The 25259-nt window shown below is 46.3% G+C and overlaps 1 protein-coding gene across 3 annotated transcripts in view; it reads right to left on the bottom strand.

The window, feature by feature from the left end:
- MYO10 (myosin X) overlaps positions 1 to 25259 on the bottom strand; it is a 229235-nt gene that overhangs the window by 139891 nt on the left and 64085 nt on the right. The window contains exon 2 of one of the 3 annotated variants that reach the window (XM_043600890.1): positions 15815 to 16011. The exons of the other annotated variants lie outside the window; for them this stretch is intronic. The gene's annotated coding sequence lies outside the window, so the exon portion shown is untranslated. The remainder of the gene's footprint in view (positions 1 to 15814; positions 16012 to 25259) is intronic. 3 annotated transcript variants of the gene reach the window in all.

Raw genomic sequence — 25259 nt, 5'->3', positions numbered from 1 at the left:
CTGAGACGTGTAAAACAGCAGGAAGCTAACCTGTGGACAGGACATCGGCCAGTGGAGAAGCAGAGCCCTACCACACAATGAGCAGTGCAAAATCAACTACCTCGTCCACATGGGCAGCTGCCCCCAGCCTGGAAGGTCTAGGTGATGCCCTGGCCCTGATCTCTGCTGGTGAACTTGAGAGAAAAAAGTTAACTGTTATAGTGAGTTGGCAGAGTCGGGAGGAATGACTATCACGCTCACACACATTAAAGAACATACTAGTACATGCTAGTTAAGGAAATTAAATGGAAAAGAAGAAATCGGAACTTATAGGCAACATTTAGGAATGGTGATTTTACAGAACAATTATGGACATATTTCTTTTAAATGCTAAACTGTACTGCTTTTTTATTCATAAAAGAAATTTTAGGAAAATCTGCCTGAAAAAAAATTACACTTGATCCTAAGCTGTGCTAGGAAGTGTCTTGAAAGCTCTCTTGTATATATCACAAGACAGTCATGCCCCTTAAGCCAGTCTTTCCATGTTTGAAGAATTTAGAAAGAAAAAGATGGCTTTATACAAATTTTTTTGATGTTTATTTTTGAGACAGAGAGAAAGAGAGAGAGCGAGCTGGTGCATGCTAAAGCAGGGGAAGGGTGCGGGGTGGGGGGGCAGAAAGAGGATCCATAGCAGGCTCTATGCTGACAGTAGAGAGCCCAATGCAGGGCTCGAACCCATGAACTATGAGATCATGACCTGAGCTGAAGTCAGCCACTGACCCAACTAGGCCACCCAGGCGCCTCAAATATTTTTTCATTACAATCATACTAACTTGATTTATGACAAAATTATACTAGGCACACACATAATATAATCCTATGTTTATTTTTTTAAATGCATGCACATAGATACACACACACACACACACACACCAGCAACTCTGTGCCCACAGATACACACACACACACACAAGCAACTGTATTCTTGGGCATTCCTTCTATATAAGTGAAAACTTACATTTGCACAAAAACATGCACACAAGCATTCATAGCAGCTTTTTGTGTAAAAGGCAAAAGCTGAAAAAGCCAGTCCCAGAAGGTTACACCGGCTACGATCCCACTTACAGAATATTCTTGAAATGACAAAATTGTAGAGAATGAAGGGCAAATTGGTGGTTGCCACAAGTTACGAAGGGAGTGGGGGCAAGAGGGTAATGGGTGTAGCTACAAAGGGGCCACATGCTGGGTCCCAGCGTTGATGGAAAGGTTCTGCATCTCGACTCTATGTCAAGACCCTGATTGCGCTATTGTGCTTGAGTTTTGCAAGATGCTATCATCGAGAAAGAGTAGGTAAAGGGTATATGGAATCATTCTGTATTATTGCTCACAAATTCATGTGGAGCTACAGTGATCTCAAAACAAAAAGTTTCATTACCAAAAAGTATAAAAATATATGCAAAAAGGCTAGAAGAAAATATATCAGAACTCCAATAATGGATCACAAGCTGGTAGGGGTTTTTCACTTTGTTTTTTTATACTTTTCTATCACTCTTTTCCTATTTGCTAAAAGTTTAAAACATTTCTAGCCTTAAAAAAAAAAAACAAATCAGTCCAGGGGCACCCAGGTGGTTCAGTTGGTTAAGCATACAACTTCAGCCCAGGCCATGATCTCACGGTTCGGGAGTTCGAGCCCCGCGTCGGGCTCTGTGATGACAGCTCGGAGCCTGGAGCCTGCTTCGGATTCTGTGTCTCCCTCTCTCTCGGCCCCTCCCCTGCTTGTGCTCTGCTTCTCTCTCTCTCTTTCAAAAATAAATAATTTAAAAAAGTTTTTTCAAAAAATCAGCCCAATCAAAAATCACTATCAGCGAACATATCTGGATACATATAACTGATTCAGTTAATTTAAACAGTGACTATTATAGAACTATTTTCCCCAAGTAACAAAAACGAAATGAAATAATACCCTCCCAAGAGTCACCAGCAATTAGAAGGAGTATAGGGGCTTCTCCTCTAATCCACTTGTAATAAGCATGATAAGTTTCAGCCCAGAGAAACCACAAAGCAAGAGGCAGGTAAGGGACAAAAGCCTACAGACCCCAGGTTCTTGGTCCCGTGCTCCTGAGACAACTGGTCCACCAGCTTTTGCTTCTGAGGCTCCTTACTCCTGGTCCTAACGTCCTGATCCTTGTTCTAATTTTGTGTGTTCCTTTTGGTCCCTCTCTTGCAAGTCAGAAGCCCAGACTCTGATAGCATGAACTTGAATTCTGGTATCAAAGCTCCATTCCTAGAATTCCAAACCATTTTGACGTTTCAAAAGCACCTCTACACACACACACACACACACACACACACACACACACACACACACAGACCTCCACAACTTACCCTCATCTCTTCCTCAAGAATGACACCTTTGGCACCTGCTGCCCAAGCTAGAAATTGGAGTCAACCTCAAAACCCCTCCCTACTGCTGACCACGTCTTCTCTGCAAGTCCTAGGTCAGATGATCAACACTGTCCGGAACCCATCTGCTCTCCTCTTCCTCGGCCTGCCTCACATTTTTCATCCAACCCCTACAACTACTTCCTAATAAGTTCCTCTGCCTCCGGTGTCTCATGGCGTGAATCCAATGGTCCTCAAATTAGAGTCCAAGAAACATTTTTTTAACGTTGAATTTGAATTTTAATGACTAAAAACGTTTTCTACTAGTTTTAAAGATAAGTTTTCTTGGCCGTGATAACTTTGAATTCAAAGAAATTTTCAGAGATAAAATTTTGGTTTCTTACACTGGTGTTTCCCAAACTGGGACCAACTAGGATCTTTTAGCGGATTCCATACAAGCCTGAACAGCACAGACCTAGAGGGCTTTGAACCCAGTCTGCTTCCCATCAGCTAAGCAATCTTAACCTTCTCCGGTTACGCCACATGCTAGCCCTCAGTTCCATCATCTATAAAATAAGGATGATAATACCTACACGTCAGAGTGGTAGTGAGATCAGAGTAAGATAATGCACATAAGGAATTTAGCACAGCTCTTGGTACTGAGCAAGCAACTCAAATATTTCACTGTTAGCCGTGTTACTGTTACCAGTGACATGCATTGATTGGAATTCTCACCATTTGTTCCCAGTCACTTCCAAGATGAAGAAAAATCTCCTTATGTGGGTGGATTCCCTACAACGCTTTCCTGAGGGGCCCCCGCTACTGCTCCTACCAAACTGACTCCAGGATTATAGACTGACTTAGAGTTTCCCGCCCCCTCTTTCCAACCCCTCACCATGTTCCATACTCCATGAACTGTCCTGGGATCCGTCCTGCACTCCTCCAGATGACCCGTCTTCCAAGCCTCCACCACCATGCCCAGCCTGGCTGGAGTGCCCTTCTTTCCCACAGCACCTTGGACAGAACCTCTCCTGTCACTTAACCACACTACGCTATCTTACCCTCTGTCTTATCTCTGCCGAAGGACCAGGACTGGCAGAACTTTCAGGCTCCTGTGTGGAAGCGGTGATTTCCTGGGGCCCCATGATGAAGATCTGCGGCTGTAGGTGGGCTGGTGGGGAGGAGGGCGAGACCAAAGGGGGATGCCACAGTAGTCATGGATGCACTATCGTCCTCATACCGGACCAGTCCGTGAGGAGCTGGGCTGTATCTCGCGAAAACGTCTGAGTCCTCCTTGCCTCGTCAAACATCTGGCACCAGTGGCTGCTTACCAACTGTCTGCCAAAGTGATGAGCACCAGCTTCCTTCCATGGTGCTGAGATCATATACTTAGCACCCTGCACTGGTCATCTAAAACCGAACTCCAAAGGCTGAGCTGTAAATCAACGTTTTCCATTCACTGGCTGCTTTGAAACAGCCTTCAACTGAGCGACAGTAATTCCTTGGCTGTTCTTAAGTGAAATGTGAAAAGACTTGGTCTTTGAGCCAAGTATGTGTCCATCTCAGAGTTCAAAAAGAGCCTAAATAATTTTTATAAATCTTAACTTTAAGCATTATGTGTTTTGCATGCCACTCATTTCCAAGTGTCAAATAAGAAGAGACTCAAGTTATTTATGAATGCAGTGAACAAACCCAGATTCAGAATGACTCCCGATTGAAGCCAGAAGTCAGTTTGGCTACATATGTACAAAGAAGTCTGCTGGACTCGAACCTATGGTCCAAGAAGTAGGAGGAAACACCACCCAGCTAATAGGAAAGGCCAGAAACACGGCACAACTGATCAGAACATGGAAGAGCTCCCACACTTCCCTTGTGGGCCAACCCCTTACCCCAACCCCCTGCCAAGAAAATCTCTAGAAATGGCAGAGAACTCTATTGGAACTACTGGACGGATGAAAAAGAGGCAGAAGGCCTGAAAGACAACAGACTGAAAAAAATAATAGGCTACTAAGTGAAGACAGAAAAGATCTCTTTACAAAATTATATTTAATGAAAAATAAAACACAAAGTACTAAGATATTCTTGCTAGGATACGGACCATGAGCAAAGTAAGGGGGCTAAAAAGAATACTGCTGGTCTTTCCCTAAAAAGGTGCCAGCAAGAAATTGTTTCTCCGCAAATGTCTATGAACGCAAAGGACATAAAAGCCCGCCATGCCTTCTGCTGGAAATCTGGCCCAGATACCTAAAAGCCAGAGTCACCAAGCTTTAGAAACTTATGGGAATCTGGTTGGAATCTTAATCTTGAGAGCCGAGGTCACAAGGAGAAACATGGCCATGTTTTTGTCAATATCATCCTCCTCCTGTTAGCTTTCCCAAAAAGGGAGTTAGGAGAGCCTTCTTTTCCGGTGATCGATATCCTTATGATAAGCCTGCCTCCCTTCAAATTTCGACTTTAGGATGTGACAGAGTCAAAACGCAGTATAAAGACAAAGGGGCCCCTACAGCGTCTCTGCCACCACCACATGGTCACCATTCCCACCAGAGAGCAGCTCCCCCTCCCGGGATGTAGACCCAACACTATACGCTTCACTCCCCACTTTTACGTCCAAACTCTCACACCCGCACCTGCTCTCAGGCGTCAGCTACCAGTGTTGTTCCGCCTCCATCTGCTTTCCAGGGACAAAGATCAAAGATCCTGGAGAAGATGGAAACCAGCAACTGAGCGACCCCACGCACACGACACGAGCAGACTGATAAAGAACGTGATGATGGAAATGTACCAGGGGACAGCCGCCCACCTTGCGGGCGTCCAAAAACCGAGAAAGCTGCATCAAACTCAGAGTAGTCCACTCCCTCTCTCCGAAGATTTGCGTTAGAAATGAATTCATCCACATTCTTATCGCTCTCTATATTTTTAAGTAATTTTTTTAATGCTATCTTACTCCCTCGATAGCTAGTAATAGAGGCTACCATCAAGAGGACGGGAGCCAATGCAATGCCCGACGGAATGGAAAATGACGCAGCTGCTTTGGGAAGCGGTCTGCCAGCTCCCTCCAAGGGGAAACCTAACGTTACCATACGTGCCGGCAATTCCACTCCTAGATGTATACCCAAGAGAGGTTAAATCAAGTCCAGGCAAAAGGCTGCACATGAATGCTGACAGCATTATTTCTATTTGTCCGAAAGTGGAAACAACCCAAATGCCCATTGACAGATGAACAAATGAAGGTCACGAGGCATGCCTGTACAATGGAAGGTAATTCCGAAAAAGGAATATAGTACGCCACAACGCGGGTGGACCCTGAAAGCATCACGCCAAGGTCAGAACAAGGTCAGACAGAGAATACCACACGTTATAGGATTCCATTTATATCAATGTCCAGAATAAGCAAATTTGGAGACAGAAAGTAGATGAGTGGTTCTCAGGGCTTGGGGGGTGGGCGGGGGGAGTTGGGGAGTGACTGCTCATGGGTTTGAGGTGATAAAATGTTCTAAAATGGACCATGGTGAGGACCGCACAACTCTGAATATACTAAAAATCCCTGAACTGTGCATTTTAAATGGGTGAATCCTATGGGGCGTGAATTATATCTTAATAAAGCTGTTTTGCGGAGGGTGGGGGGGTGCCTGGGTGGCTCAGTCGGTTAAGCGTCCAACTCCTGATACGGGCTCAGGTCATGATCTCACGGTCTTGAGATCGAGCCCCGTATGGGGCTCCACATTGAACACGAAGGCTAAGATTCTCTCTTCTTCTCCTCCTGCCCCTCCCCTGCAAGCACTCTCTCTTTCTCCCTCTCTCAAAAACAACAACAACAACAAGTTGTTTTGTTTCGTCTTGAACAAATGCTTGAATCAGGCACTTGGCCCAGGAGATGGCAGAGGAAGACACAGGAGCCTCCCCCTCGCTGTGTGCCGGGCCCACCTCCCATACTGAATGTCACCCGCTGGAGCGCCCTCAGACATCCTGCGGACCACCACCCTGCTGATTAAAAGGCAGGCACCAAAGGGGTATGATGGAACCGCAGGCAGAAATGGGGTAAAACAGGCAGTTCTGGAACGAGGATGGTCAGCCTGCACACAAGTGGACCCACCCTGCAAAAACCAGGAGCCCCGGGCTGACCACAAGGCATTCTGGAGAAGAGAAGGCCAGGAGCAGGGGAGATGGCTGAGTGAGCGCTCAAAGGATTAGGCTGAGGATGCCCAAGTCTCCTTCGGCTCAGACCAGCCTGCTCACTGACCCTGTGCTCCCTACACTCTGGGTGTGCCTTCCCCTCACCCCCCTGTTCCCCTACTGCCCTGCTCCATGGATGTGTCGGCCATCTTGCCACCAGTCCAACCCTTCCTGGCTTTACGCTACTTGGGTAAAAAACTTCAACACTGGAGCGCCTGGGTGGCTCAGGCGGTTAAGTGTCCGACTTTGGCTCAGGTCATGATCTCGCTGTCCATGAGTTCGAGCCCCGCATCAGTTCTGTGCTGACAGCTCGGAGTCTGGAGCCTGCTTTGGATTCTGTGTCTCCTTCTCTCTCTGCCCCCCCCCCCCCCCGCAACTTGTGTTCGGTCTCTCTCACTCTCTCGCAAAAATAAACAAAAAAACCTGCAACACTAACCCAGGGGTCTCACACGAGCGCCCAGTTCAAGGTAAAGCGCACTTGTGGCATTCGGCCGGGAGAGTTCTTTATCATTCATGGGCAGGTATTTAGTGCCCAGACCCTGACCCTGAAATGTCTGGCCTCAGTTTCAGTGACCAGGGGACAGAACCCCGCACATCTCCAAATGCTGTAACGCCCCCGGCTGGAAGACACTGGGATGCACAGAGCATGGGCATCTCCAGCGTAACGAAATCAGGCAAACACAGGCACGCAAAGCTACACCTGGGGTTTAGGTGGAAAACTCAGAAGTCTTGAGAAGTCACCAGCAATCATTCGCTTAGTCTGTCTTAGACGCCTGTGCTTGAAATCACTTTATTCGGCATTATTTCAGATGACTGGGATATCTCGAAACACCTCATTCTATTTCATTAACAATAAGCAAAAAATAGAATCCTTTTGGCAGAGTAAAGGGGTCCTGAGCACCGGGCTGCATAATAAGTCAGGCTGGCATCTCCTACAAGGGCAAATCTGTGCACGTGGCTGCCGTCCTGGCGTTGCCTGGGCACGAAGTCATGGCAGTCAGCTACCATTTCCTGTTCTAAGTGCAAGGTCCCGTGACATCAAGAGACAGGTGCAGAGAACGGTGGGCATTCATAATGCCAGGTGGATGCCCATTGCTATAGGCTTCCTTTCTGATCTCCCCAGCGGTCTTGTCACTCTCCACAACTTTGCCGGCATGTTTACGTGAAGTCCGGCAAAAAGGTTCCAGGCAAGAGACCCAATTTCTTCGCTTGCAAGGGACCTGAGAATAAGATATATATTTTTTTAAGTCTGTGGGAGTATTTTCTGTAAGACGGAAAAGGATCTGTCTGCAATTACTAGGTACGCTATTAACACTTAATAAAGCCCTCAAAAGTCATTAAATCGAGTTTACTGAGAATTTAAGAGCTACGTTAACAGATCTCTCCGTACAACTTTCTACGACAAGGTGTTTTCCGTCTCTCCACCAGGACTGTGAATGTTAAGGAATCAACTGGTGCATTTGGCTCCATTTTTCTCTCAAATACAGTACTGACTCAGGCAGAAATGAGGCAAAACCAGAACTCCCAGGAACTTTGATAGTCTGCAGAGAATTCTACAATTTCGGATTAACTCTCAAACTAAGAACCGCTGTTTGGGATTCATCCTTGTTTTAAAAAATTCGCTACTTCAAAACCAGTAAGTGTGAGAGCATCTAGCAACAGCCATGTGATCAATGGGTTTTTACAAGAAACATCCTTCCCCCAGAACGTACAGACCGGTAAGTAACCCAGACTGAAAGTCACATGGTAAATTTCCTACATCGGCACTGTGACTACCTCGGTGGGTGGCGGTGTGTCCCGGGAAAGCTGAGAAGTGACATTTAATTCTCCCATAAGGCGTTTTAGTGTGACGGTCATTGTGACTTAGACTCAGCACTGTTATTCCGCTTTTCTGTTTTTTCATTCTTTCATAAACATTTTTATTTTCAAGTACTCTCTACACCCAAGGTGGGGCTTGAACTCACAGCCCCAAGATCGGGGGGCACACGTTCCGTCAAATGAGCCAGCCTGGCACCCCATCGCCTTGCTTTCTGAACTGGGTTCTGCCATTTCCCTGAATACCTAGTTAAAAATGCAGAGTGCTGTGCACGGCCCCAGAAGAAGGAGCCTGGGTCGGTGCATAAGACCCAGAACAAAGGCCAGGCTGAAGCTAGACCTGGGGGGGTCATCCTCATCCTCCAGCTGTGTGGAGGATGTGAAGAATTACCAGAAGATGCTGTCACCTGGGTCCCACCTCCAGTGGTTCTGATGGGTAGAGGTCCGGGGTGGAGCCAGTGAACTGGGTTTTGGCAAATCAGCTCAGATGACAGTGGGGTTGGTGACAACCAGGAACCACTAGACAGCATCTGAGATCACAGTCTCCCCTCTGGAGGACAATCTGAGAGCCCTTGCTACAGCCCCTGCCTGAGACAACACGAGGTAATTTGAGCAGAAGCCTCATAGGACAATGAGACCACGGTTAGAAAGAGCATGGTGTGGTACGCAGCCATGCTTAACAGATGCCATTATTACTCCCAATACTATACTTAACGTACCTAGCCCTGTGTGATGGGGTGGGGAAAGCGAATGCAGGCAATGGGTCCCATGAAACAGCCAGCATGAACAGATGTGGATCTGAATTCAAGGACTATCAGCGCACAAGGAAGAATCTATAGAATATTTAAAAAAAATTTTTTTTCAATGTTTATTTATTTTTGACAGAGAGAGACAGAGCATGAGTGGGGGAGGGTCTGAGAGAGAGGGAGACACAGAATCCGAAGCGGGCCCCAGGCTCCGAGCCGTCAGCGCAGAGCCCGACGCGGGGCTCGAACTCACGGACCGCGAGATCGTGACCTGAGCCGAAGTCGGACGCTCCACCGACTGAGCCACCCAGGCGCCCTGAGAAGCTGTAGAATATCAACCATCTGAATATCAAGGAAGAAGAGTTTCAGGGTCTATGTGCTTGGGTGACTTAGTAGCACATTTCGGGGGAACAAGAATTCAGAAGCAAGAATTCAGATCTGGATACCAAAGCAGCGATTAACATCGAACATTGTCTATACGACCGGGGTTCAAGCCTCGGTTCTCCCATGCCCTGTATTTTGGCAAGCCACTCCGTTACAGTTCAAAGAGGCTATCTGTGCACGGTAATTCCAAGTTTAGCGGGAGGGGGAGGAACAGAGCAGCAGTGCGGGCGGCCAGGTAAGAGTTGGGGAGATCTGCGGATGCGAGGAGGAGAGAATGGGGTGAACAGAGTGTCGCCAAGCTCTGACAGTCTCTGGCCAGGTTTCCTACTGATGACCCATAACAGAGCAATTAAAAAGACAAAAACAGGGGCGCCTGGGTGGCGCAGTCGGTTAAGCGTCCGACCTCGGCCAGGTCACGATCTCGCGGTCCGGGAGTTGGAGCCCCGCGTCGGGCTCTGGGCTGACGGCTCGGAGCCTGGAGCCTGTTTCCGATTCTGTGTCTCCCTCTCTCTCTGCCCCTCCCCCGTTCATGCTCTCTGTCCCAAAAATAAATAAATGTTGAAAAAAAAAATTAAAAAAAAAAAAGACAGAAATAACACGGAAGCGTTTAAGCACACCTGCCCCATGAGGCTCTTTGCTTTGTATTTCTCAGCAGCAACACCTGATTTTTCTGTGTTCCGATAAGCCCTTGTGAAAAACGCTTCATGCTCTAACCCTTGCTCCTAGGAGGAACAGAGCTGCTACTCGCACACTGGAAACTGAGCCGAGTATTAAAAATGTCGGGGCCCCTGGGTGGCTCAGTCCACTAAGCATCTGACTCTTGATCCCTTGGCTCAGGTCATGATCTTATGGTGTGTGAGTTCGAGCCCCATGTCGGGTGCTGTGCTGACAGCCCGGAACCTACTTAGGATTCTTTCTCTCCGCCCCTCCCCTTTTCATTCTCTCTCTCTCAAAATAAACAGACACGTAAGAAAAATGTTTCTATGTCTTCAGAGGAAAGGTGATAATTGCCAACGCGGTACCAAAAAACCCCCCAACGGTGTAAACACTTAAAGTAGCTGCTACCAACAAAACCAACATATGGGGGGAAAAGAAAGATTCAACGTAGGGAAGGTATCGTTACTTAAGAAATAAAAAGAAAGTGATTTCAAATGTTTAGAAGCTGCTTACATAACCCTGAAGACCGACCCAGAAAAAAGTATTACTCAGAAACAACGCGTGGTTTCAGATGAATTCAGTTTTAAGTCTTTTCACGGTGTGTTAGAAGAATTGAGATATTACACGTAATCATTTTGTGGGTTGGGCAAAGCCTATTCAAACGGAGACAGTATTTCTGCACCGAACCAAAGGTCAGAGCAAATGATTAACAATGCCAACGATTCTGTTGCCCAGGCGGATAGTCCGGCAGATTTTCCAGATTTTAGAAAAAGAGCTTAAAACGTCTTTCTTTACCTTGCACTGACACCAGACTGGTCTCTGCAAATACTTTTTATTTTTATTCTTTTTAAATGTTTATTTATTTTTGAGATAGAGCATGAACGGGGGAGGGTCAGAGAGAGTGGGAGACACAGAATCTGAAGCAGGCTCCAGGCTCCCAGCTGTCAGCACAGAGCCCAATGCGGGGCTCGAACTCACTGACCGCGAGATCATTACCTGAGCCGAAGTCGGAAGCTCAACCGACTGAGCCCCCCAGGCGCCCCTGCAAATACCTTTTAAATCACGCACAGGCAAGCAGGAGACAGCGGGGCCGGAAGTTAACTTTCATTTGAACAATGCTAATTTTTCAACTTTCTCCCAGGTAGAAAGGATAGCTGTGTCTCATGAGCTCCACGGACCGTCAAACTGGAGGAGGCTTTGTGGTCTGAGACACTAATAACGAATTCAGGCTGCCCTTCCACAAAGCCACGTTCTATTTGAACTCTTAACAATGGAAGCTGACTTCTATGCCAACTCTTCCTGCAAACTGTTTCTCATTAATAAGCTTTTTTGAAAGCGTGTCTAAGAATAAAGTCGATGATCTCTTTTCCTGGCCGCCTTATTCCAGGCTCGGGGCCTTGGGAGTTTTGTTGTTTTTTGTTTTTCCCTAAACATGAGGCACATATGAGGCCACAACTAGGCACAGCCATGAGACTTCCTGCTGAGATTAGCACAGTATCTGATAACTACACAAACAGGCCTCAATCACAGAAGCTGGGAGACAAATCTTTCGGGAGTATCGTTAGCAGTGGGGGTAGGATTACATAACAAACAGAAAGTCAGGCGGCAAGTATATTCTTGGTTTCACAGTATACGGTCAGCCCTCGGCCAGAGACCCTCATAGGAAACCCTTCACACGTACGTGCACACTTTAGAAAACGTGTCCCCATGCCTGTCGGAGTTTAAATACATGTACTTTCTGATGTGTGCGCTGACCGAGCTGGGGGGTTTAAGTCGGCCTGCCTGCCTCTTGCCAAAAGCTCTTTTGTTCAAAATGTACTGACGCCAGGCCTGGGCACTGTGCAAGAGGCTGAGAAGATACAGTCAAGAGAGGGAGCGGAGATCCAGGGAAGGGAAGAGGCAGAAATGGATCCTGAAAGTACCTTTAAAAGGTGCCGCACTAAAGGTCTGCAGGGGCAGACCAAGTTCACCAGGGAAATCACCTCCTCACGATGGTCCTGACACTTTAGTGATGCGACCTGACGCGGACATGTCCACTTTTTGGAACCTTCCTAATCTATCCCAAGGCTGCACAAACACCTCCCACTCCCGGTCACAGGGCTGTTGGAGCATCAGAGAGGGTGGTTACGATGCACAGGTGCGGGGGACCGAGAAGCACAGGCCAAGAGAAGCAAGCACGGCTTGATGTGATTTAGCCCACTGGCTCAATCATGAAACTGCCAAAGGCTTGTCTCCTTGAACAAGCCTGCTGTGGCTTCTGGTTCTCCTCGCCCTGCTTCCTCCCATGACCTCTGTGCTCTCAGCCCCGAGCCCATGGCCACACAGCCACAAGGCCCTTCCCTGCCACCTTGGCAGCCAGCTGACACCACGCCCAGCTGGCCTGGTTCAGCACCCGCCTTCCCGTGTCCCAAAACCTCCCACGTGCTCCAGTTAGAAACCTGCCCCACACCTACCCTCACCTTGGAAAGTGCTCCGCCAGGGGCGCCTCGGGGGCTCAGACGGTTAAGCGTCTGACTCTTGATTTCGGCTCAGGTCGTGACGTCACGGTTCGTGGGTTCGAGCCCCGCGTCAGGCTCTGTGCTGACAGCTGGGAGCCTGGAGCCTGCTTCGGATGCTGTCTCCCTCTCTCTCTGCCCCTCCCCCACTCGTGCTCTCTCAAAAATAAACGAATGTAAAAAAAAATAATAAAGTGTTATGGCAATGACCCACTCACAATATTCTTATAACCTGTACGTGCACATCTACATACACATATACACAAATATCTCCACACACATATGCATATACATATGCATATATAATTATTGCAATTCTTATCTGTATAACCTGGCAGATGCCTATGTTCCATCTGGCAATCAGCCCTCCGGGCAGGTGCTACTCTAATCCCCAATTTATGAACAAGAAAACTAAGACCCAGAATGTCCTTATTGAAGGTCCTGTGGTTAGTACGTAGCAGGCAGGGCTGGGAGTCCAAAATGCCCCATCAGAGCATGCCAGGCTGCTGCCGAAGTGCAGGCTTGCGGACAAATCAGTGTGTGCGATACTTTCCGGGTTCAAAATACTTGTTTGTTTCCACAGGTCCTAAGACTCCCTTATCTAATGTTTTAAATAAATTTTTTAGTTTTTTTTTTTTTTCAACGTTTATTTATTTTTGGGACAGAGAGAGACAGAGCATGAACGGGGGAGGGGCAGAGAGAGAGGGAGACACAGGATCGGAAACAGCTCCAGGCTCTGAGCCATCAGCCCAGAGCCCGACGCGGGGCTCGAACTCACGGACCGCAAGATCGTGACCTGGCTGAAGTCGGACGCCCAACCGACTGAGCCACCCAGGCGCCCCAAATTTTTTAGTTTTTTAAGTATTTTTTTAATGTTTATTTTTTGAGAAAGCACGTGTGTGTGTAAGCAGGAGAGAGAAGGGGAGGGAGGCAGGAGGAGAGAGAGAGAGAGAGAGAGAGAGAGAGAGAGAGAGAGAGAGAATATATATCCCAAGCAGACTCTAGGCTGTCAGCATGGAGATTGATGCAGGGCTCGATCTCACAAATCACGAGATCATGACGTGAGCCGAAATCAAGAGTCAGACGTTTAATGGACTGAGCCACCCAGGCGCCCCTAAATATTTTTAAAAGTCACTCCGTCCACCCATTGCTAAAAATCAAAATTAAAATGGAACAGCATTTTAAAACCGCATCCATGCTACGGAGTTGGACTCCAGTATAATACATCAAATATACAGTGACGGGTAAAATTACAGATTTTCTTTTGTAAAGAAAGTAAAACATCCCAGACAACGACAACTGGACATTAACACTCAGCCAGAAAGCTTGCAGGTCTTCTGAACTCACTAATAGCTTCAAAACTGGTTTGCACAGGTTAGGCTGGGAAGGCTAAGCGAGGACACCAATAAATAATAATTACAAGGTTGCATAAGAACTTCAAATACTGAACCCACAGAGCTTTATTATACTTTATCCCAACAGACCAAAAAGACTGACACACGAGAGGGAAAAAGTGGGCACAACAGGAAAAGTGGGTTTGCCCGAGTCTCCAGTCGAATCGGCCTCTGAACTAGTCACAATACACAGTCCACTCTCTTATTCTCCGTTGCCTACGCCCCTCTTTAAACCTGGGGAGCTGTTTCTGTTTCCATCTTCTTTCCCCTGGGCATCCTTACAACGATTCCTTCAAATCATACTATCAGAAAACGATTTTCTTCCAAACAATTTTATCTACTTCTTTTTCTCTGAAGGATCGATTCCTTTTCCAGCTCAAGGCTGATCCATCGGGCTCCGAATTCCTTACGAAAATCACAGAAGAAACACGTTGCCCTGCGATCAGGCCCACAGCACACATTCACGCAGACCTTTCACTTCCACATAATTTGTTTTGTTTTCCTTCTCAAAGCACCCCTTGATGAGGTAGGTGGAACAGACAACAAAGATTTCTGAAAATCGAGAGTATATCCAACGACCCACTACACTTTCTCCAGCAACTTGACTAACTGGCTCTTTGCTTTCTCCATATTCACGATCAAAAAGGGCAAATACATAGTTATGAAAGCATGGCAAGGGGGATATTAAAAAACAAACAAGAGGGGCGCCTGGGTGGCGCAGTCGGTTAAGCGTCCGACTTCAGCCAGGTCACGATCTCGCGGTCCGTGAGTTCGAGCCCCGCGTCGGGCTCTGGGCTGATGGCTCAGAGCCCGGAGCCTGTTTCCGATTCTGTGTCTCCCTCTCTCTCTGCCCCTCCCCCATTCATGCTCTGTCTCTCTCTGTCCCAAAAATAAATAAACGTTAAAAAAAAAATTTAAAAAACAAACAAGAAATCTTACTCAGTTGATCTTTTCGCTAATAAATTAACCTACCAGAACCAAATGGCTGGTTGGTTTTTTCTGTTTGTTTTTTGAAAAGCAAGAGAACCTGTATTCCACCACTAATTCTCAGTTTCACCCTGTATTCTAATTTTTGTCCTTAAAAGTAGGCCAACCCAACTATGAAATAAGGTGAAAGTCATAGCAACATTAAGAATCAGCGTGATACTGATTAGCTCATTCTCGGCGGTTTTTAAGTCAAGGTCTGCAAAACTCAAAATGTCACAAAAACCCCAGTTAAGACACGAAGGGGCTTATGCAGTCTGGACAACGTGTAAGCTTTCCAGTAAGATTTTATCTGAAGCAGAGGGATTCCAGATACATATTTCTTTTTTTGAATATAACCGTCTTAATTATCTTACCAAAACATGTAACCGAAGCCTTAACGAGCTGTATAAAAATAATCAAACCTTGTCCTTAAACGGAAGGAATGAGGGGCCTCTGGATGGCTCAGTCAGTTGAGCATCTGACTTCGGCTCAGGTCATGATCTCACAGCTCACAGGTTCAAGCCCTGCATCGGGCTCTGTGCTAACAGTTCAGAGCCTGGAGCTTGCTTCGACTCTCTCTCTCTCTCTCTCTCTCTCTCTCTCTCTCTCTCTGCCTCTTCCCCACTTGTACTCTCTCTCTCAAAAATAAACATTAAAAAAAAATAATTAAAAAAAAAGACAATGGAACTAGTTTTTCATAAAGCTTAATTTCCTCCCTTTAAAAAGTTATCCTTTATTCCGAGATCACGTCTTCCCCACTTTCAGTATGTTGACACTGTCTTTTAAAATTAAAATGATGGCAAGAGTTATTCAATGCCCTTACCTGACAATGTAAGAGACAGGATAACTATGTCGGTCTAGAATCTCTGGATGCAGGAATCAGAAGGCCTGGGGACCACCGAGCTGCAGCACCCAGGTGAGGAGGGACATCAAATGCACCGATTGTGGCCAACTGTGTGCTTGGGTTGTATCGTTGCTTTTTTGTCAAAGTGAAATGGGGCCAAACAAAAACACAAGCTCCTGGAGAATTAATTACAACATTACTACATTTAAGTGTCATAAGACTAAAGAGGATTTGGATGAAGGCTGGCTCGCACCAAGCTTTTTCGCAACACTGAAAACCACCTTGAAACCACTGAAGGGTGGCAGTCATTTCTGGGTGTGAGACAGTATGTTCTAGAACGAATCTGCCAGATCCCTTTTCTTCCTTCTCTCCCACACCCAAGCAGAAAGGCTAACACCTGGCTCCCGACAGTCCACGACCATAAAAAAATTCTTTTAGATGTTGGTCATCACGGAACAGCCCGAGTGTCACTCACCAGCTCCCAATGCTGACATTCTCTCACTTGTTTTTGTCAAAGCAACTAAAACGGGATGGAGAGAAGCTGGGTGGGCACAACAGGTCTGTAATGAGCCAGCTGGCACTGAAAGGCGGGGAATCATTAAAGGACAGGGTGTGCCTTTGGGACGACACTTTTCTTTTTTTAAAAAAAAATTTTCTTAACGTTTATTTTTGAGACAGAGAGAGACAGAGCATGAACGGGGGAGGGTCAGAGAGAGGGAGACACAGAATCTGAAACGGGCTCCAGGCTCTGAGCCATCAGCCCAGAGCCGGACGCGGGGCTCGAACTCACGGACCGCGAGATCGTGACCTGGCTGAAGTCGGCTGCTTAACCGACTGAGCCACCCAGGTGCCCCTGGACGACACTTTCTAATACGTGACAGGTGCTAAGCATACACAGTGCCGACTCATCCCTAAGCACCCTCATATACCCCCCCCCTTTCCTCAAACCAACCCTGAAAGGTAGAACTGTCACTGTGTCACAGGTGAGGAAACAGATGATTAATGTTACGTAACTGTCCTGAGTCCCTCAGTCGGTGGCAGTCAAGCTGGGACCCTGTCGTCTTTATCACCAAAATCATATTTCATTGCGGAGATACGTCTCTTCAGACTACTTAAGGTAAACCACTGCCCTCAACACAGGTGGCAGGGTGACAGAACTTGAAATGTATACAGTCTAGAAGACAGCTCATCTTCATTCCTTCATCCACTCACTATTTATTGAACACTTGTTAAGCGGCAGTGTCCTGGGAGGTGCCAAGGTGATGTAGAACAAAATAAACCCGGCCTCCGCCCTCATGGAGCTCAGAGCCCAAGAAGAGGGACACACAATAATCAAACACACTCCTTAATGGTTTTTTAAAATAGGAAGGCATCCAAACGGTACTTCCACAGGACTCATCTCCTAAAGACAATGTTGCTATTAGCTGATTAATGCTGATGAGAACCCAAATGAAAGTAGCGATCACAAAAAAGGAACCAACATCTGGGTCAGCATTTCTCAAAGTGAAGTCCTGTTAATGGGCATTAATTTTACCAATAGCTTCTCCTGGTGTTTGGGACTAAAGAGAGAACAGGGGAGGGGAGGGGAGGGGAGGGGAGGAGAAGACAGGAGAAGACAAGAGAAGACAAGAAGGAAAAGAGGAAGGAGGAAGGGAGGGAGGGAAGGAAGGAAGGAAACAAACATTATTGTAGAAAGTAAGATTAAATGTGCTTTTTAAACTTCTGAAAAATAACATAGCCTTTCCCAAACTTGGGTTAGCCAACACCCCCCCCCCCCCCCACCTACTTCTCCTGACACCATTTAGGACTAGTCAAGTCTTTGAGAAACACTAGTAGCTGATATCTATCGGCTATGAAGAGAAGGACCAGTCTCACCACCAGACAACTCAAGAGGCTGGTGTCTATCTCAGGATCATCACCACCATTACTGGAACCAGTTGCCATGGCTGGTTACGGTGTTTAAATACAAGTCCTGGACGGTACAGATCAAGGCTCCTCTTGAGCTGTGCCTAGGGCATCGGCATCCCTCGTGGGCAGGTAAGTTTTTTCAAATACACTTGGAAATAGGAGTATCACTTAGGAAGATTAAAATAATAGGAACTAGAGAAGCAGCACTTTCAGTCTTTATTTGAATGACTTATTTTTAAAGCATTTTTCTCCTCCCATTTTGATAACTCAAAGTAGCATCACTCCATAATCCGCAGGTTACGTGCATTTACAGATTGCCACGGCCCAAGCTGCAAACTGCTGGTCAACAGTGATTTTATCCCCTGCCCCACCCATCTTTTAAACAAAATGGCTTTTCCAAACATAACTAAAAATACACCCACAAGACCGCTTTCGGCATAATCTTAAGAGCAACAAATTCACACAGAAGCCAGTTATGACCAAATTTGTATTAACGACACAGTCTTCATGCCCCTAGAATGAAGTACAACTATACGAGCACAAGGTGGCAAAGAAAAAGGTCAAATCAGGACGATACATTTAGAGACCGATGCAGACTTCTGTGGTTGGGAAGAGGGACTTTCCCATAATACATTAACACCAAAATATTTCACGTTCTGACATTCTCTGATATACGCTGAAACCAAATCATCGCTGCGGGATCCAGACAGAAGTTAAACATCTGGCAAAAACAAAACAAAACAAAAAAACCCCCAGGGGCGCCTGGGTGGCTCAGTCGGTTGGGCGTCCGACTTCGGCTCAGGTCATGATCTCGCGGTCCGTGAGTTCGAGCCCCGCGTCGGGCTCTGTGCTGACAGCTCAGAGCCTGGAGCCTGTTTCAGATTCTGCGTCTCCCTCTCTCTCTGACCGTCCCCCATTCATGCTCTGTCTCTCTCTGTCTCAAAAATGAACAAACGTTAAAAAAAAATTTTTTTTTAAATAAAAAAATAAAGAAAAACAAAAAAACCCCCCAAACCCTAAGATTAACAACAAATTTAGAGAAACATCCAAATGGTGTTAAATAAATGGACTTATTCCAGAGGACACTTGTTCATGCAATATTTGCATTAGTAGACTTCGATGGAAAGAAAAAAAAAAACAACCCACCAATTTATGTTGTTCTTCCCCAGCTTGGTTTGAAATCTTCTCAACATCTCAAAGCAGCTAAGATCCATGCCAGCCACACCAAAGAAATCAACATGGTAGACTTGTACATCTGCCTTGACCTCACAACAAAAGCCGAGTTGGCTCTTTCAGAGCCAGCGAGATAAAAGCACAGAGGGGCCCAGATGGCTCACACTTTATTCACACAAAGTAACTGAGAAGATGAACATATAAACTATTTATTCAGCAAGTCTGATCCCAATGGCAATTTGAGGCCTGGAATTTCTGTAAGACAAAGAGGGATGCTTTTAGGCGAGTAAAAAATTAATTGGTCTACACAGAGAGCCCTTGGAGTATTAGCCCTTCTGCCTAGCCCGACAATCACAGGAAAGGGACTTTCATCAAAGAACACCACCAATTCACCCAGCTATTTCTTATTTATACTGACCTGACATTAAACCCAACACTCCAACTCCCAGCTGCTCACTTTTTTTTTTTTTTAAAGAATTTTAGAGGGGTGCCTGGCTGGCTCAGTCAAAGCGTGCGACTCTTGATCTCGGGGTTGTGAGTTCGAGCCCACGCTGGGTGTAGGCATTACTTAGAACCATAAAAAGTAAATACATCGGCAAGGACAAAGAGGAGAAAAAGGTTGTGCATTTATAGGGAAGCACAACCTAATAGTAACACTGATACCTTAAAACAAGCTCTAAAAAAAGCTGGGGTTAGGGGACAAAGTAAAACAAACAACAAAACAACTCACCCTGGATTTTTCCTGCCATGTAAAATGACTTTTAATTAAAACAGCAGACAGCATAAAAACTTTATTTCTACCTTGGGACTGAACCTGAAGTCTTGCAGGGACAGAATGAAAAAGTAGCTGTTAGGTTCTGGGACCTTTTTCTTAACCCCTGCATGGTTTCACACTTTGTAAGGAAAAGTCATCCTTAAACCCAGAGGAGATGGTCCCTTAGGAATGAATCTCACCCCCAGCCACCTAGCTTTTATACCAGGAAGTCAGGTCCCAGACACTGATGGACCCCAAAATCGCTTCTGTCTACGCAACAGAGAAGTGGTAATAAAGATCCTCTTACGTGACATTTTAAAAATCAGAGATTTGGGTGACACATTTGTTATAAGGATCAAAAGAAGATCAATCCAATGAAAATACTTTACAAACCACACAGAGTGATATAAATGTCAGGCTTGTCCAGCACCTCTACACCACATTTGGGGGCTCACAGGGACCATGGGAGGTAGTGACCTTTTTGAGACTATTCAGATTTGCAGAACAGTGATGGTGATTTTTATTTCCTGAACTGGGTGCACCGGGAAGATCCAACCAAATAATGTCAACTTAGAAAACAAACTTTTAAGTATCAATATACAAACATGTGATATTGCATACAAACATGATATTACTTCTATGATATTCTTCAATTTCGTTGAGGAAATCAGAAAAGATGTGCTCATCATTGGTTGGGATGGATGGACGAAGACGGAGATATAGACACAGTGAACAAACCCTGTAAGAACAGAGTCTTAAGGGGCGCCTGGGTGGCGCAGTCGGTTAAGCGTCCGACTTCAGCCAGGTCACGATCTCGCGGTCCGTGAGTTCGAGCCCCGCGTCAGGCTCTGGGCTGATGGCTCAGAGCCTGGAGCCTGTTTCCGATTCTGTGTCTCCCTCTCTCTCTGCCCCTCCCCCGTTCATGCTCTGTCTCTCTCTGTCCCAAAAATAAATAAAAAATGTTGAAAAAAAAATTTTTTTAGAAAGAACAGAGTCTTAAATAATTTCAACCACATTAAAAAAGTCATACACTCGAGGGCATCGGTTTAAAAAAAAGTCACCAAGTAACGAGAAGTACAGATTCTAGGTCACACCTGTGCTGTCACTGAGCAATCACCTACACTGGCTTAACACTGGATGTAAAGAAACAGCTCTCTTCTCCTTCACAGGGGGAAAATCAACTCATTCATTGGGTCTTTTTTTTTTTTTTTCAACGTTTATTTATTTTTGGGACAGAGAGAGACAGAGCATGAATGGGGGAGGGGCAGAGAGAGAGAGGGAGACACAGAATCGGAAACAGGCTCCAGGCTCTGAGCCATCAGCCCAGAGCCCGACGCGGGGCTCGAACTCACAGACCGCGAGATCGTGACCTGGCTGAAGTCGGACGCTCAACCGACTGCGCCACCCAGGCGCCCCTCATTGGGCCTTATTTTCAGTTTTATCCTAAGTGCATTCGTTCACAATGGTTTACTGGGCAGCAGGTGCCAAACACTTATTTATTTATTTATTTTTGCCTCTGGCTTCCAGACATTAATTCAATTTCGTAACGGGTTTTGTGAAACCCAGCCACGAATCCCTCGACAGATGGCGGCTGGTTTAGCCCCTTGCCGCTTCCGGTTCATCCGGGTTACTCTCCAGGCCGGGACTGGCCGGCCCTCATTACCCTCAAGCAGAAGACAGCACACAGAGGGATATGAGGCCTGAGCCATACAAGGGACGCCCTCTGTGCCCACCGTGCTTGTTTTCACGCTCAGATGACTTGGACAAAGCATCCGGGGCCACGTCCACTCAACGCACGAAATGACGCAGCAGAACGACGTGATCCGCTCCGCCCTTTCTTCCCCCAAATTACTCAATAAATGCTTGGCGTAAAATGACCTGTGGGAGCCCTGGCATCCCTTCCAGGAATTCCTCCAAAGCCTCTGCCAGGCAGTCCTAGAGAGTAGCTGAGGGACAACAGTAAACTGTCCCTGGGGGGACCGGCAGGGGGCGGGACTACAAACAAAGTGGGGATGGTTTGAGACACCACTGAGAGAATCTCAAAATTCCACTGCAAACAGAATTCAGTGTCACAGGTCACTTTTTAAAGTTACATCTTCTCTTTTTAAAAATTGTTCCATTTCTACGACATCGTCAAATGTCAAGGCGACCTACAGTGATTCTCAGCTGTGCTCCTGAGTCGGGACGGCGATACAGTCTCGCCTGTGCAAGGAAATATCCGTGACCGTCTGTCACCTGCTTAGAAGAGGCTGGAAGAAACGATCCCTGGAAATCCTCGGTTCTAAGATCCCTAGCATTATTCCTTTTCCAGACAGATGAGAGGCCAACTATTTATTCTCAAAGGCGAAGGAAGCCAGCCATCCCTTCTGTTGTCCTTCCGTAGTGTCCTTGACATCCTCCGGGTCAGGATGTCCCTCCCCACCAGCTTTCCTAGCTGGGCTGACATCCATTTTTCCCAGTGGGAGAGAGGAGCTGGTCTGCACTATCGATGTAAGTATCCCATGCACTTACACTAACCTACTGGCCTCCTTCATGCTGTATAACCCACGTCCTGGGCTGCTTCTGTAGAACCCATTTCCTAAACCTGAATGATCTTGCGATCTTCCCAGAACTTTGAAAAAAAAGTACCCACTTGCAGATGTGAGAGCATAATTAGAAATAGTATCTAAGAAGGACACCTGGGTGACTCTTAAGCATCAGCTCTTGGTTTCAGCTCAGGTCATGACAGCATGGTTTGTGCGATGGAGCCCACATTGGGCTCTGTGCTGACAGCATGGGGCGTGGGATTCTCTCTCTCCCCGCCTCTCTCTCTGCCCCGCCCACACACATTCTCACACTTCCTCTCTCTCTCAAAAAGAAATAAAAATTGTATCTAAGAGAAAATCTAAAGTGTTTTTTACAGTAAAATATCATCCTTACTTTTGGAAATATTACCTGTGTGACCCATTATAAACCATATAAAAAGTGGGCTTATACAGCTGGCCATTCATTTTCTTTTATACTTTTCTGTTCTACCAAGTTTAAAATTTTTAACGTTTATTTATTTTTGAAGAAGAGAGAGTGTGTGAACAGGGGAGGGGCAGAGAGAAAGGGAGACACAGAATCTGAAGCAGGCTCCAGGCTCTGAGCTATCAGCACAGAGCCCAATGCAGGGCTTGAACTCACAAGCCACGAGATCACGACCTGAGCCGAAGTCTGACGCTCAACCAGCTGAGCCACCCAGGCTTCCCTGTTCTACCAAGCCTTAGAAGACTATTCCTTTTAAATCAAATGTGGCATAACCATACGATGGAAAATTACCCAGCAATAAAAAGGAATGAAGTACACACGTCGCAACACGGATGAACCTTGAAAACGTCATGCTATGTGGAAGAAGTCAGTCGTGGAAGATTATTTGCAGGATTTCAGTTACATCCAGAACAGGCAGATCCATCGGAACAGAAAATCACTGCCTGGGGTTGGGGGTTGGGATGGGAGTGTTTAGGGGTGACAGCTAAGGGGTACAAGGTTTCTTTTTGGGGTAACCAAGCTTCCCAAACAGACTCTGGTGGTGGCAGTTACACAAATCTGTGAATATATCAAAAGCCACTCAAATGTACACTCTTAACGGGTGAACTGTTGGGGATGCGAATCACACCGCAGTACAGCTGTTAAAAGAAAAACCATTCCTTTTCATTTCAGACCACGGCTCAAACTTGCGAGAGTTATTAACTAATCATATCATATCCTAGGTGCTCAAATGTGGCCACAGTCTCTTTTCCTCTTTTAGCTAAAAGTAACATCTGCAAACTATTTTAAAGTCTCCATCAAAGATAGCAACGAGCCAATAATGGATACTTCTGAGTTTGACTTTCCTCAAAAGGCGAGAATTATTTTCTCTATGGTATTTACATCATCCTACCATCGCGGAGAACGACCCAAACGGAAACATCCAAAATAAGTATGCGGATCTGGATGCTGACGTCTCTGCTCACTAGTGCTAACCTCCAGTGAATGTTTACGAGCCCCATGTACTGTTTGCTGAGGCAAGTCCTCTTCGATGTAAGGAGGAAAAACAAAGAATATATTTTTTTAAGTGAATGATCTTCAAACTTTAATTACGAACGTTGTTTAAGTCAGAAAAAAAAAATGCTAACATGGAAAAATCTGCTATTTTAATGTCCCTGGTTGATCACTGCTCGGGGAAGGAAATTAGGTTAATCGGACAGGATTTGCCCTTCACAAAGGCATGCTTGCTGGCAATATGCCCCAGTGGCCTGATCTCTTTTGAGTCCTTCGTTACAAAAGCTTCCTGAAACTGAGGACAGCATATGTTCCAGGCCACGGTCACGGGAGCGAATGTTTCTCAGAATCACCCCGTAAACATCTGTCATTAGCTCCCTCTGCAAGAATAAAAGCAGATGCTTGGAGCAAGCCACTGTGAACTCCGACACGGCAGGAAGGTGGATCCATTTCAGAACAGAAGATCATTCCAGAAGACAAAAATACTTGAATTCTCAAGGGCTGGCTACTCAGTTACCCTTAGTGGAAGACTTAAAAATACCATTACATTATTTAAAAATTATTACAAAAATGATTTGGAACGCCCCCACCGCAGCTAGATCAAAGACCAACTTGAACCTCTGAAACGAAGGCAGTTGGAACTTCTAATACGGTCCACGTGCTGAATTTGTAAATGCAATGTTGCAGTTTTATAAGGGATTGCACAAGCCTGCTCTGAAGCCTTCATCTAGGAAACCCTTGGGGGATAACTGTCCCCTCAAAACTTCCTATGAATATTCCAAACCATTATGACACCCTGCAGTGCGCACTGCAGTAATTTAATCCTAAACAAGTTCCCTAAAATGTACTGACACAGATTTTTGAAAACTATCAAAGGACCGTTGGAAATGAGGCATGTCAATGAATCACTGCAGCAAAAGCAAAGGGAAGGGGGAGGTTCGAGTCTACAGCTGGCCTCTTGTCCTAGAGAGCCTTGCTTAAGCTCCCAGATTTTTTTTTTAAATTTTTTTTTTAACGTTTATTTATTTTTGAGACAGAGAGAGACAGAGCATGAACGGGAGAGGGTCAGAGAGAGAGGGAGACACAGAATCTGAAACAGGCTCCAGGCTCTGAGCTGTCAGCACAGAGCCCGACGCGGGGCTCGAACTCACGGACCGCGAGATCGTGACCTGAGCAGAAGTCGGCCGCCTAACCGACTGAGCCACCCAGGCGCCCCATGCTCCCAGATTCTGATCAGGGCCAGGACTAGGGGGAGGCAGGTGGCCAGGGTGTACAATTTAAGGAGCAATCAACTGGGGGGGGGGAGGGAGAGGGGAGGAGCATGCAAATTCGTCCTGACCCTGACTGAGTGCTTCTTTGTATTTTGCACTGAGCACCAGGCTTACCTTACCTTAGTCCCGGTCCCCTTCCTGGTCACCAGCCCAATGTTCTCTGTACCCGGGTGGCACGGACAATGGCAAAAGGTAGCATATCAAATCAAAACGAACCGCCAAAAGCTTGGGGGGGTCCTACCCACAGCTTCTAAAATACAGAATCGCTCTCCTTCCTCTCTGCTTCTGGCATTTTCCTTAGAAAATGAGGGCTGTG

Source organism: Prionailurus bengalensis, chromosome A1, assembly GCF_016509475.1.
Source record: "Prionailurus bengalensis isolate Pbe53 chromosome A1, Fcat_Pben_1.1_paternal_pri, whole genome shotgun sequence".
NCBI classification, from domain to species: Eukaryota; Metazoa; Chordata; class Mammalia; order Carnivora; family Felidae; genus Prionailurus; species Prionailurus bengalensis.
Note: the sequence above shows the minus strand (reverse complement) of the source record. Positions and strands in the feature narration are given on the sequence as shown.